General features: G+C 39.3%; 1 long non-coding RNA gene across 1 annotated transcript; it reads left to right on the plus strand.

The window, feature by feature from the left end:
* Positions 1 to 2421: 2421 nt before the first annotated feature.
* Positions 2422 to 13345, plus strand: LOC129624150 (uncharacterized). Its single transcript, XR_008700782.1, has 3 exons — positions 2422 to 2533; positions 11526 to 11605; positions 12914 to 13345. It is a non-coding gene; the product is annotated as an uncharacterized LOC129624150 (long non-coding RNA).
* The last annotated feature ends 252 nt before the right edge of the window (positions 13346 to 13597 follow it).

Raw genomic sequence — 13597 nt, forward strand, 5'->3', positions numbered from 1 at the left:
TTTTTTCTCTTCTTTTGCTAGTTCCTAAATTCAAAACTTACATTATTGATTTGAGACTTTTCTTCCCTTTTCATATAAATATTTAATGCTATAAATATCCTAGTAAGCACTGCTTTAGCTACTGTCCCTCAATTTTAAGATTCGTTGTATATTAAGATTATTAGCCCTTTTGTCTATATTATGTATCTATGTATTATCTATATTATGTATTTCTCCCAACTTTCAATTATACTTTGACTTTTTTATGGTTTTCTTGTCATACAAAATTTTAAATTTTATGTAGTCAAATTTATTATTTTCTTATTGCTTTTGGATTTTGAGTCATGATTAGAAAGTCTTTCATTGTATGGAGGTTGAAGAGGACTTCATCTATTTTTCCTTTAGTACTTTCATGTTGTTTTTTTTAATTTATGCATAAATTCCTAATTTATTTGGAGTTTATTTTTGTTTATGTGTGAGATATTAATCTAATTTTATCTTTCTACAAACAGCTACCCAGCTGTCCCAGCACCACATACTAAAAAGTCCATCTTTAACCCAGAGATTTGAATAGGCACCTTTCTCATGTACTAAATTTTCATAAATATTTGGATCTAATTTTGGCTAGTCTGTTATATTTCACTGGCTTGTTTGTCTATTCATGTGCCAGTACCACATGGCTTTAATTATCGTGGATTTGTATGCACTAAGTGTTTTAGTAATTGGTAGAGCTAGTTCCTGGGGTTCCCAGGCGGCACTAGTGGTAAAGAATCTGCCTGCCAAAGCAGGAGATGGAAGAGATGCAGGTTCAGTCCCTAGGTCGGAAAGAGCCCCTGGAGGAGGGCACGGCAACCCACTCTAGTATTCTTGCCTGGAGAATCCCATGGACAGAGGAGCCTGGTGGGCTGCAGTCCATGGAATCGCAGAGTCAGCCATGACTGAAGTGACTTAACATGCATGCACGCAGGGCTAGTTCCCTGGTAGCGTTTCCTTTTTCAGGGTTTCCTGGCTACTCTTGCTGTTTATTTTTCTATATGAACTTCGGTATCAGGTTGTATATCTCCACAAGAGCTTACTAGTATTTAATCTTGTTAAATTAAGTCCCAAATTTAGGGTCTAAATATTTTAATATCTTAACTCATTCAATTTATTCTATATCCCTTCCAATTTTATTTCATCATAGATTTGATGAAATAAATCTCTAATCATACCCACTCCAATCATATCATGATCCATGCCACTTACCACTGTGTGATACAGTAGTGGGCCAAGACTACTCTTTTGTATTGATACATTAGACACGTCCTTCTCAGGTGACACTGACCAGCGAATCTTTTGAAAATGGGTGTTCAACTATTTTCTAATCCAAGCCATCCATTTAATCCGTATTTCCCCAAATGTTTCACAGCATTTGTCAAATGTTCTACTATGGTTCAAGCCACCCTTGATCTAAGCCATTTTCACTTTTTGCTCTAAAAACAAACATTAAAAAAGTCCTCTCTTTTAGGAAAATGTATGAAGCCAGAGGCCTAGAAGCAGTTGGCCTAACTGATTAATACATGTATTAGGCTGGCCAAAGAGTTTGTACAGGTTTTTTTCATAGGATGTTATGGAAAAATTTGAATGAACTTTTTGGCCAATCCAACAAAAATTCAATTATAGTTCCAGTTTGGGAGAAAAAACTACCTTGAAGATAAGGAGTCTGTCTTAGGGAATACACTTATCCAAATACTTTGAATCCGAGACTTGTACGGTACTCTCTACTCCCCTACATGGCAGTAGAGACCAAGAGGTAGAAGTAGGAGCAGCTTCTCTTTCTGGTCTGCCTAATAATCCACTTACAGAATCTTTGCCTCCTGTGCTAGCAGTTTTGAGCTCCACTGGTTTGGGAGTCTTAGTGCTCAGGAAAGAATGATTCCACCAGAAGACAAAATAATGGTTCCATTGGACTGAAAGATAAGATTTCCACCTTGTCATTCAAAGGTGACAGGAAGAAAAAAAGGCACTCAACTGCCTGGTATAAGTGATCTCAATTCCTCAGGGGAAGCTGGGTTGCTACCACACATAGAGGCAAAGAATACTTTATCTGGGATCCAGGAAATTCCTGGAGGCTCATTACTTGATGGCTCAGATGGTAAAGAATCTGCCTGCAATGTGGGAGACCCAGGTTCGATCCCTGGGTTGGGGATACCCCCTGGAGAAGAGAAAGGCTACCCACTCCAGTATTCTTGCCTGGAGAATTTGATGGATAGAGGACCCTATGGGGTACAGTGACCCCCAGGGGGTCACAAAAAGTCAGACATGACTTAGTGACTGAACAACAACAAAGGGAATATTAGACTTTGCCAGGAGGGGGCACTAGTGTGCCCCTCTAGGCAATACCCTCAGTAGGACACTTCCCTTCCTTTCCTTCCTAGCCTACTGTGCAGAGGAGCTCAGTCATATCTTGAGGCCATGATCTCCCTACCACATGCCTGAACAGCTCTGCTCTGACCTGCCTTCACCTTCTGGCAAATGATGTATCACTTCCAGGCCCTCACCACCTCCAGCAATGGTGAGCTCCTTCCACAGACCAGTGCCAGCCTGTACTCAGACCACTTCTTGGGCTGCATGGCAGGCTGTGTTACTATAGTAGCTGCTTTCTCTCTGAAAAGGCTCAAATCCTAGCCTGGGGTGGTGGCAGTCGGGGTAGGGGAAGATCTCTTGGTACTTAGTTCCTTTACTGTATGTTTTCACAGCTTACCGATATTAGCTTTATTTTTTTGCATCCGACATTGCTGGACTCCTTTTACTCAGTTTAGTAGACGACCACCTTCTATTATTGAACAATTCTTTATATTGAACTTTTCCTGTTTAAATAATTGGTGTGGTTTCTGTCTCATAACTAGACCCTGACTCATAAACACATTGAAAAGAAAATTATTTATTTTTTTCATCAAGTAAATTACCTTTTGCTCATTGGATTTACTAGGGTAGAAATAAATGTCCTAAAATAGATTACATTTTGTTTTACAGAGTACCTTCTGTTCTCTAAGCTCCTGTCCCCAAAATGAAGAGGTTGTACTATGGAACCTGATGTTATCTATTATGAAATACACAATAGGAACCTTTGTGCTTGACTAAGTGTTAAAGTTCTGTGAAGCATTGTTGTAAATAATTGCCTAGAGTCACTATATAATAGCTAGAGTGAAAATTGTTGATGGTTCATAAATTGTATCAGTTGGTACAAATGAGTCAGCAGCAAGTTCACCAAGTTTTCTCTTTTTAGGTCTTTTATTTTCAGCGCTATAAAAAGCTCATTGTAACTCTCAGTGGTTAGAAAAAAATGACATTCTCTGTAGCAGATTCTTTTAACAAAACAGTTTGTGACTGATCCCTGAAACCTAAAACGCAATGCAAAAACTGGGGGTAGCTTTTTTAAAGAAAAAACCTTTACTACCTAACAGTCAAGACAGAAACTGGGCCCTGAAATTAGGCTGAGTTCCCTACTCCTATTAAAGCAAGCTGATAACTCTAGCTGACATTCCAGGGAAGTGTTTCTGAAACTTTAATTGGTCCAGTGTCACCTGGTGGGCTTGTTAATACACAGATTGCTGGATCCCAGTTAGAGTTTCTGATTCAATACATCTCGGGCAAGAACTGGGGATCTGCACTTCTAACCCATTCTCATGTGTGGTAGAAGGGAGCGACAGAGGACGAGATGGTTGGACGGCATCATCAACTCAATGGACATGAGTTTGAGCAAGCTCCAGGAGATAGTGAAGGACAGGGAAGCCTGGCATGCTGCAGGCCAAGGGGTCCCAGAGAGTTGGACGTGACTGAGCAACCGAACAACTCAGGATTTACTTCCTGTTTTCTCCCATTATTAATCATATTTTTCTCCCTTTCCTCTGATTTAACCCCAAACTGTTCACACTTGCTGTTAGTATCCTGAGATTCATATTTTGGTACTATATTTTGCCTTCAATTCCTGTACTTCTTCATCTTTCTTGTTTAGTTGCTAGGTCGTGTCCCCATGGCCTGTAGCCTGTCAAGCTCCTCTGTCCGTGGGGTTTCCCAGGCAAGAATACTAGAGTGGGTTGCCATTTCCTTCTCTGGGGGATTTTCCCAACCCAGGGATCAAATCTGCATCTTCTGCATTGGCAGGCAGTTTCTTTATCACTGAGTCACCTGGGAAGCCCAACACTTAATCTAACATTTTTAAAACTTGGCACTTTTTTTTTTTTCTCTCTTTTTGTGTTCTTAATCACTGGGCTTTAACATCTCGTATTACCATAGCCTTCCCATTGCAGGTTAGGTTATACTAAATTCATTGCAGCCCTTCAGCCAGTGTCCCTCTTCTCTTTCCCTCCTCTCCCCTGCCCTTTTAAGCCCACAGACACATTTCTCTACTGCCAGTAATGAATGGTATTCATGGGATTTGGAGAGATGAGTTTAGGATGTATTGATCTTTTCAAGTTAATCCATGCTGGAAACTAGAAGGGCATGAAGCAATCTTTAATAATCCAATTTAAAATCTTCCTTGGGATCAACCATTTAAGAAATTTGTAGCATAATCCTCTTATCTCTTCTGAATGTGATGTAATCTGTATTTTACTCCTGCTCTGCATCCATCTTTCACAGTCCCTCAAGCACCACAAATACATAGGCAAGGTCTTGTTCACATTTCTTGGCCTTTCTTACCCTGCCTTGTCTACCTGTACTGTTCTGTGCATCTCTGAGATTCATCTCATGCGTTGCCTTTTCTGGGAATCCTTCCTAAATGTCTCCTCCCATAGGTATAGCTAATCTGTAACTATTTATCACACAACTGATATGGAATTGACTTAAGTGAGGAGACTTTATTGCATGTAGATTGTGGACATGTTTGCAACCTCTCCTTTCATTGTAGGTTGCTATATTTTTTTTTTTAACTAATATTCATTTCATGATTGTCCACCAAAAAATTTGTTCTCCCTGGAGAGAAAATATTAGAACAGCATAAAAAATGAGAAGTGTGCCTTCTTTATATCATTAGCACACCATTGGGTCTCACTTTGGGCCCATCCCACCAAACTCATATTTGTATCATGTAGGCAGCACCAGTTAAAAGCAGGGTTACGACATTTCCTCCATATTTAGACTTGATACCTGTTTCTGACCACCATGGTTTGTGATGTTTTTCCTCATTTCCTGTTGATGACATCATCTTCACCTCTTGGTCCTAATGATTTATATTACTCCTCTGATGACAACCAGAGAATCTTATCTGCCTGTCCATGTCCACTCTGAGTAAGCCCTGTTTCTGGGGTCATAGTCTAAAGGGATGACTCAGTCTTGTAGAACCTGGCTTTAAAGGGTAGTAAAAATACACACTCTGACATATATATCTTATACATTTTATTGTGTAACTTCCAGTGAAATATTTTCAGTAGAGAATACCAGATGACAGGAAGCTAGGGTGGTCTTTCTCAACTAGTTCTGTGAGCAAATTTGGCCATATTGCGCTAAGGCGTCCGCTGTGTGCAATGACAACTTCTCTCCTATACATCTAGAGTGGTTCCAGTTATATAGCCATCTGGAGAGAATAGACATAATTGTCACTCATTTGTTCATGTTCTTTGAAACGTGAGCAAAGTGTGTTTCTTCTTGAGTCCTGCAAAGTACATGTGTTTGGGTGCTGGAGATGGTTTTGTGACTGTCCAGTATATAATCCTGCCACATCAGAGAAAGTCCCTTATTGGAGCAAAGGCAGATTAAAGCTTAAGCCTTAGGGTCCCTTGCTTGCATAAGTCCTCCCCGGGAAGGACCACAGAAAATATGAATTTGTTGGTTTTTACTTTGTCTTCAATAGTGTCTCCCAAACTGAATACATTTCAGATCTCATAAAACCAAGATTTGCTGCTGCTCTTCTTACTTAAATCACGCCCACATGAAACTCCAGGGTAATTAAATTGTTGTTGTTGTTTAGTCTATAAGTCATGTCCAGCTCTTCTGTGACCCTATGGACTGTAGCCCACAGGCTCCTCTGTCCATGGGATCGCCCAGGCAAGAATACTGGAATGTGTTGCCATTTCCTTCTCCAGGGGATCTTCCCGACCCAGGGATCAAAACGGCATCTACTGCACTGGCAGGCAGATTTTTTACCAGTGAGCCATCAGGGAAACCCTATAGTTAAATTATATGGTTTCTAAAACTGTCTTAAGCAAATGCTATTATGTGTGTCTCATCCAGGTTCTAGGTAGAGTTTTTACTGTGTCATAGACACCATCTTACTCCTAGTACATAGGTTATATAAAAATGACTCAGGCTTATTAATGTCTTATTGGCACCATGCAACAATGACCAACTGGAAACATGCATGAAACATGCTGGAACCATGGCAGGCTTGGCTGGGACTCCCACATGCAGGTGCTAGCCCCTGGAGCTGGAACTTGGGCTTCTTTCTTTCTCTTTTCTCCTCCTCCCCTCCTTCCTTTCTTCTCTTCTTTTCTCTCTCTCTGCTTTTTCTTCCTTTTCTTTCTCTCTCATTTTTTTTTCCTTCTTGGTCAAATATAATAAAAAAAAAAAAAAAGGAAGAAGGGAAGGTGTGGGGGAGGAAAGGAAGTAAGCAGAAAGGAAAAAAGAAACAGCTTGCTATGTATGGTATTTAAAATATAATCTCAGTTTATTCTTTAGACATAGTTCTACCATTTGACACTGTCCATGAGTGAGTGTGAGCTAAGTCGCTTCAGTTGTATCTGTTTGCAACCCCGTGGACTGTAGCCTACCAGGCTTCTCTGTCCATGGGACTCTCCAGGCAAGAATACTGGAATGGGTTGCCATGTCCTCCTCCAGAGGATCTTCCCGATTCAAGGACTGAACCTGCATCTCTTATGTCTCCTGCCTTGGCTGGTGGATTCTTTACTACTAGTGCCACCTGGGAAGCCTATTCCAGAGTTATATGCCTTTTTTCCCACTATATAGACTTATATACACATGCATATGTGCATGTAATATCACATATATATATATTTATACACAAAAATTTTATATATATAAATAAATATATACAGATACAATTTAAATGTGAAATTACAAAAAAAATTCAGTGTGAATCTTATTTTTTCTTTTGATATCTCCCCTTTCACCCACTCATGAGTATACTAAACCAATAACACTACAGTGCGCATCATCTACTCACTGTGATTACCAGGACCATTTGAATTATATGGTGAGAAATATTTCTGGAGTTTTAAACCCTCTTGAACTATATTGGAGCCTTATACTCTTTCCTCTGAATTGCTTAAAATATAGTTTTTTAAATTTAGGAGACTTGCTCTAAATTAGATTTTAAACTACCTAAAATTAGCTTGTGTCCAGCCTTTTTCTCCAGACCTACGACAAACTCTAAAATAACAAAATGTAAGCTCCTTAACACTCTCCTACATCATCTTCTGCCATTCCCACCTTCACACCTTATGTTCCAACAAAATTGAGCTGCTTAAAATTCTCTAATCCTGTTGGCTCCAGGGCTGGTGATGGGAGTTAAGTACATACACAAAGATGTTTTCTATGGCCCATTCACTAGGGTTTCTCCACTTTATGGGAGGTTAAAATGCTAAAAAGTATGCCAAGAGCTCTAACAGAAAATGTTAGCCAGTAAGTTTTTTCAAAGGTGAGGATATTTACTTATGATAACAGTTTTAAAGTGTAACAATAAAATAAAACAAAGATACTGGGGTTAAGATATCTTTTAAAAAAAAAAAATCACTTGAGATTGCAGTATAATGTACAAATTGAATGTTGGAATTTTGCTTGCACTGGTAATCTTTGTCATTCTAGGAGAGATACTGTAAATAAAGTTTTGAATAAACAGACCCTTAATAGAATGCCTAAGATTGCAGTTCTATATTTTATTTTGGACAATTACTGATAGCATTTAATGGGAAAATATAGTCCACAGTCCCACAGGAAATAAGATCCTCCTGCTCTTTTTCCCCCAATGGAAATAAAACATTTTATCTAGGAAGCAGAAGAGAAAGCCAATTTTATATAAATGGTATGCAAAACATAGTTATTGATTTTAGACTTCATTATACCAGTGTTCAAATAAATAAGAGCCCTACAAGAGAAATGACCAAAAAATAATAAAATAAAATAAAAACAGGGATTATTCTTGTTGCTCTAAAAGGTCATTAGAGAGAAAAGAGGATGAGTCACAAACCACCTCAGCAGAGCTGAAAATTGGGGCAATTCCCCAGAACTCTGTGTGTGGAGAAGTGGGGGCGGAGTGTGTTACTACTTAGAAAACAAGCACCTAGCAACAGCTAGGCAGTGACTCAGGGCAGTGACTCTGAGAGAGAGGAAATGGCGCAGCCACTGCTGAGACAGGTCTAAAACCTGGGTCTGTAAATCAGTACATGCCAGCTTCTACTGCCTTCAAAAGAAAGGGCTGGACTGCTTCTCCCTTCTTCTTCAACAATGTTCCAGTTGCCCCTGTTTTCATATCACATGCAATTCCACCTCTAAAGAAATGTGGGCCAACCAGCTGAAGGGAGGGGTGAAGCTGTGATATTTGTCCTCACCCAAACTGTTGTAGAACTTCATGAAGGGAAGTTAATACAGTTGGATCCTTTTGGGGGTAAACAAAAGAGAGAGAGAGACGAATCTGAGGCTCATTCGACAGCTGGAGAAGGTGCATAGATTTTGGCTACTTGATCGGTCTTTCAGAAAAGATTTAAAAAACAAACAAACAAAAAAAAATGAAAAGAACTGCAAAGTGTAAGTTTAGCTCAGTAAAGAGAAAGAGTCATAAACAAAGAAACTGAGGGAAGTAATTCTGTGTGATAAAGTTTGTGGATATCAATTATTACTGTGCATAGTATCAAAATAGAAAAAGCTGAGCAAGTATCTATCATCTCTAAAGCAGCCCAAGTTACTTCTGAACCTGTAGCCAGAGAATTAGAAGACAAAAATAAAGTTTAAATTGATCTTTTAGTATGGGTGAGAGCTTAATACACTCAAAATAAGAAAGTTGTCTGGTTAAAAATCATTCTTGGTCCCTTAGATTGTCCAATATCTGCTGTAACCTAAACCACACTCTTCAGTTGTATCTGAATTTTAAAAATGTTGCTCCATTAGCTAAATAAGGACAGTCCTGAACCCACTTTGAGAAGCAGGAATTCTGATACTACCTCATTCCTGGTGACCTTAGCAAGTGTGTTACTACCTTTCTTCTTCATATTTCTCCAATGAAGGCTACCAACCATCCCTTCCTGACCTGATGCCCAAATATAAACAGCCTAGTGCATACTTAACCTCCCCCTAAATATAGCATCTCTAAAAAACAAAAACAGGATGAAATGAAAAGTGGCGAAGAAGAGCTCTTAGAAATTTAACTATACGGTAGATAAAATCTTTGATAGAAGAGATGAACGATGAATTTAAGAAAATCTACCAGAAAAAAAAAAGACAAAATATCAAAGAAAAAAAACCTTCATTAAAAAAATGTAATAGATCATAAGGATCAATCTAGGAGAATATCTGAAGAAAGAGGAGTTCAAGAAAAAGAGAACAAGCAAGTTTCCCAGAATTTAGGCCATGAGTCTTCAGATTGAAAGTATCCTGTTGAATATCAGCAACATAAATGAAGAAAGATCCAAACCAAGGCATATAGTCATAAAATTTCAGAACACCAGGCATGAAGGAATCATGAAAGTGTCTTTTTTTTTTTTTAAAGTGTCTTTACATGCAAGAGAATTAGAACCTTATGGCATCAGACTTGTTAGCAGCTATCGAGCATCCTAAGGACAAGGAAGCCATTCTTCAAACATTTGTGAGACAGTGATTTCCACCCAGACAAACTGATTATCAAGTATGAGGGTAGATGGGTTCCCCAGTGGCTCAGTGGTAAAGAATCCGCCTGTAATGCAGGAGATGCAAGAGACCCAGGAGACACAGGTATGATCCTGGGTTGGGACGATACCCTGGAAGAGGGCATGGCAACCCACTCCAGTATTCTTGCCTGGCGAATCCCATGGACAGAGGAGTCTGGTGGGCTACAGTCCATGGCATCACAAAGAGTCAGACACAACTAAGCGACTGAGCATGAGCACAGTGAGGGTAGATAAAGACATTTGCAGATACCTGAGAATTCAAACATGTAACTTGTAGGAAACTACTGGAGAAGGTACTTCAACATGAAGGAGTACCCAGGACAACAAACTTCAGGGGCTACAGGAAGGAAGGGAGCCAATACAAGTAGGAGACAAAGGAACTGGCCAATAGCAAAAGGTCACCCTGTACGACAGCTGTGTAACATCAGTTCAGTTCGGTTCAGTCACTCACTCGTGTCCGACTCTTTGAGACCCCATGGACTGCAGCACACCAGGCCTTCCTGTCCATCACCAGCTCCCGGAGTTCACTCAAACTCACGTCCATCGAGTCAGTGATGCCATCCAACCCTCTCATACCCAACAATAAATCAAGATTAGAGCAAGAGGATGGGGGAGCCTCCAGGGAAAAAAATAGAAATAAAATATTATCTGAGGGCTTCTGTCATGGCCCAGTGGTTAAGAATCTGCCTTGCAATGCAGGGAACACTGGTTTGATCCCCAGCCCAGAAAGATCCCACGTGTCTTGAAGCAACCAAGCCCTTGAGCCATAACTACTGAGCCTGGGGATCCTAGAATCCACACTCTGCAGCAAGAGAAACCACTGCAGTGAGAAGCCCACTGCAACTGGAGACTAGCCCCTGCTTGCAGCAACTGGGAAAAGCTCATGTGCAGCAGCAAAGACCCAGCACAGCCATAAATAAATAAATAAAAAATTTTTTTTAAAATAAACATTATCTTACATGTTTGAGTACTCGAAAAATACTGATATTTGAGAGATAAGGTGGACAATGTATCAAAGACTCTTGAGACATTAAGAAGTTACCAATATTAATGTAAATAAATGAAAAAATAAGGCAAATATTAATGCTGGGGAGAACGGTGTTTAACAGGAAAAAAACATGATTCTGAAGTGTCAACATTGACATAGTCATAAAAATATAAACACTGAATATCGATTTAACTTAAAATTGTGGTATAACTACATTGGGAGAGTGGCAGATGTAAGGGAAGTAGGATTGGTGGTATAAGAGATGTAAATCCCCATTTACCATAGCAGGATATTAATAAATAAACTTGAACTTGATAAATGAGACATACCAGTATAAGTGGATTATTTACAAACATGGAGGTAAATACCAGAAAAAAGTGTAAGTATTGAAAAGAATTTCATCTGGGGAATAAAATGGAGATGGGTTAGGGGTTATAGTAAGAGACTGTATTTTTAATTGGCTATTACTTTACTAAAATTTATTCCTCTCTTTCTCTCCTCCTCCCTCTCCTGGCCCGTTGGCTTCCTTTCTTTCTTCCTTCTCCTCTTTGTCTCTCACACACACATACATACACACATCTATGAATTAAGAGTTTGTGTGTCCAAGCGCAACTTGACACTTGAAAAGAAAGGAAACCAAGAACAAAGACTGATTTCCAATTCTATCATACCTTAGCTTATAGGGTTTATTGCCTTGACAGCTAAAAAACCTTGAATGGAGATGAGAAGATTAAAGTCCAAGACACTGGCAGCTCTCTGGGACATTGCTCATTGGGTTCAGGTTAGTTCATGACTAGAACTGGGGCTGTTGGGGTGATTTTGGGGGTGCTTTGGGTGGGAGATCATAAATTAGGGTGCTTGGAGCAGCACACAACCAGTTTTGATCTGAGTTCATATAGTGTCCATGTGCAAGTTATTATAAAATACTCTTTCTCAAGACATTTATTGCCACATGCCAAAAAAAATCATAGTAATGAATATATGTCAGTGATGACTATGGACATGAACAGAGCTCTCTGGTATTGCATAATCCTGCAACAGCCCTACTGATAATTAGAGGTAAGGAAAGGATGGATGAGGATTGTGAGGGCTCTGAAGGAAAACCTTCCCTGTTTCATCATTTCCTTACGATAATTAAACAAATGTATGGAAATGTTTGGTAGATTCTTTCCCCCTAAACCAAGGAGCTGTAAAGACGAAAAGATGTAATTCATTTCTATTAAATTAAATCAGCTTCTATTAAAGAGCAAAGCTCAAGATAAACATTCAATAATAACAATAAATAAATAACTGACCTGTTGAAAATTATAAAATCTTCTTCACTTTCTGTTACCTGGATTGCATTCCTTTCACCTTTGGGAAATGTAGAGCTAGAGATCTCTTGTCAGCCTGTCTCAGGTTGAGTCCTAGCAGCTTTACTTTCTAGTTCCTAATCTTAGGCAAGTTACTTAACATTTCTGAGCTCAGTTTCTTCATATGAAGAATGGAGTATATATGATACTCCACAGAGTTCTTATAGGATTAGATGAAATAATGTATAGTAAGTATTCTAGAAACTGGCACATAGCAAGCACTCGATGAGTTTTACAGTTATTACTAATCCAGACAATTTGTTATTGTTGTTTAGTTGCTAAGCGGTATCCAACTCTTTTGTGATCCCATGGACTGTAGGCCAAAAGTCTCCTCTGTTAATGGGGTTTCATCACCTTTAGTCATATTCTTATATAACAGTTGTATCAGATGGGATTAACATTTGGCAGCTAGTAACAACCAACAAAAATAACAAATTCTTTTTTAAAAAAATTATTTTTGGTTCCGCTGAAGCTTCATTGCTGTGTTTGGGCAGAAGCTACTCTCTAGCTGTGATCCCTGGGCTTCTCACTGCTGCAGCAACTCTTGTTGCAGAGCCAGGGCTCCAGGCCCACAGGCTCAGTGGTTGTGGTGCAATGGCTTAGTTGCTCCACGGCATGTGGAATTTTCTTGGACCAGGAATAGAACCTGTATCCTTTGCATTAACAGGCAGATTCTTAACCATTGGACCACCAGAGAAGTCCAAAAATATCAAATCCTTTAACTGCTTTTCTCTTAGGTAAAAGAACTTTGAGGATGGATACTTGAGATGTCATAGGGGAATGCCAGAGTCATCCAAGACCCAGCTTGTTCCTATATTCCTACTCTGCCTTTTGTAGCCGGCTTCCATCTTCAAGGTTTTCTCATGGTCCAAGATGGCTGCTGAAGCTCTGGCCACCATGTCTGAGTTCCAGACAGGAAGCAAAAGAAAGAAGAGAAAGTAAGAAGGGTGCAAGCAAGCTGACTGTTCCTCTATTAAGGATCCTTTCTGAATTCCATGTCTGGCTGTGTTGGGGGCTGTGAAAGGACTTCTTTAGTTGGTCATATTGCTACTTGGAATAAAATCAAAGTTTTGTTATTAAGTCAGATGAGGAGAATGGGTATTGGTTTGGCAGCTAGCTTCTTCGACAACTGTAAACCAGGACCTTAACATTGCCATCATAATGAAGGTTTAATTGATCTAAACATGACTCCAAAATTATGCTGTCTTCATTTTGCCCTGAGTAAATGCAAGTTTCCTTGAACTTGAGGTTAATTTACTTCAAGGTACAAAACTAAGATTTTTGAGCTCTGAAAGTAAGACAGGTAGCCAGTCATTTTTATTCTGCATTTGGTACACAAATATATATATACATACACACACATGTATGTATGTATTTTGTCATCCTGTATTATTCGTGAATCACAGTTCAGTTCAGTTCAG

This window comes from Bubalus kerabau, chromosome 12 (assembly GCF_029407905.1).
Source record: "Bubalus kerabau isolate K-KA32 ecotype Philippines breed swamp buffalo chromosome 12, PCC_UOA_SB_1v2, whole genome shotgun sequence".
In the NCBI taxonomy this organism is placed as follows: domain Eukaryota; kingdom Metazoa; phylum Chordata; class Mammalia; order Artiodactyla; family Bovidae; genus Bubalus; species Bubalus kerabau.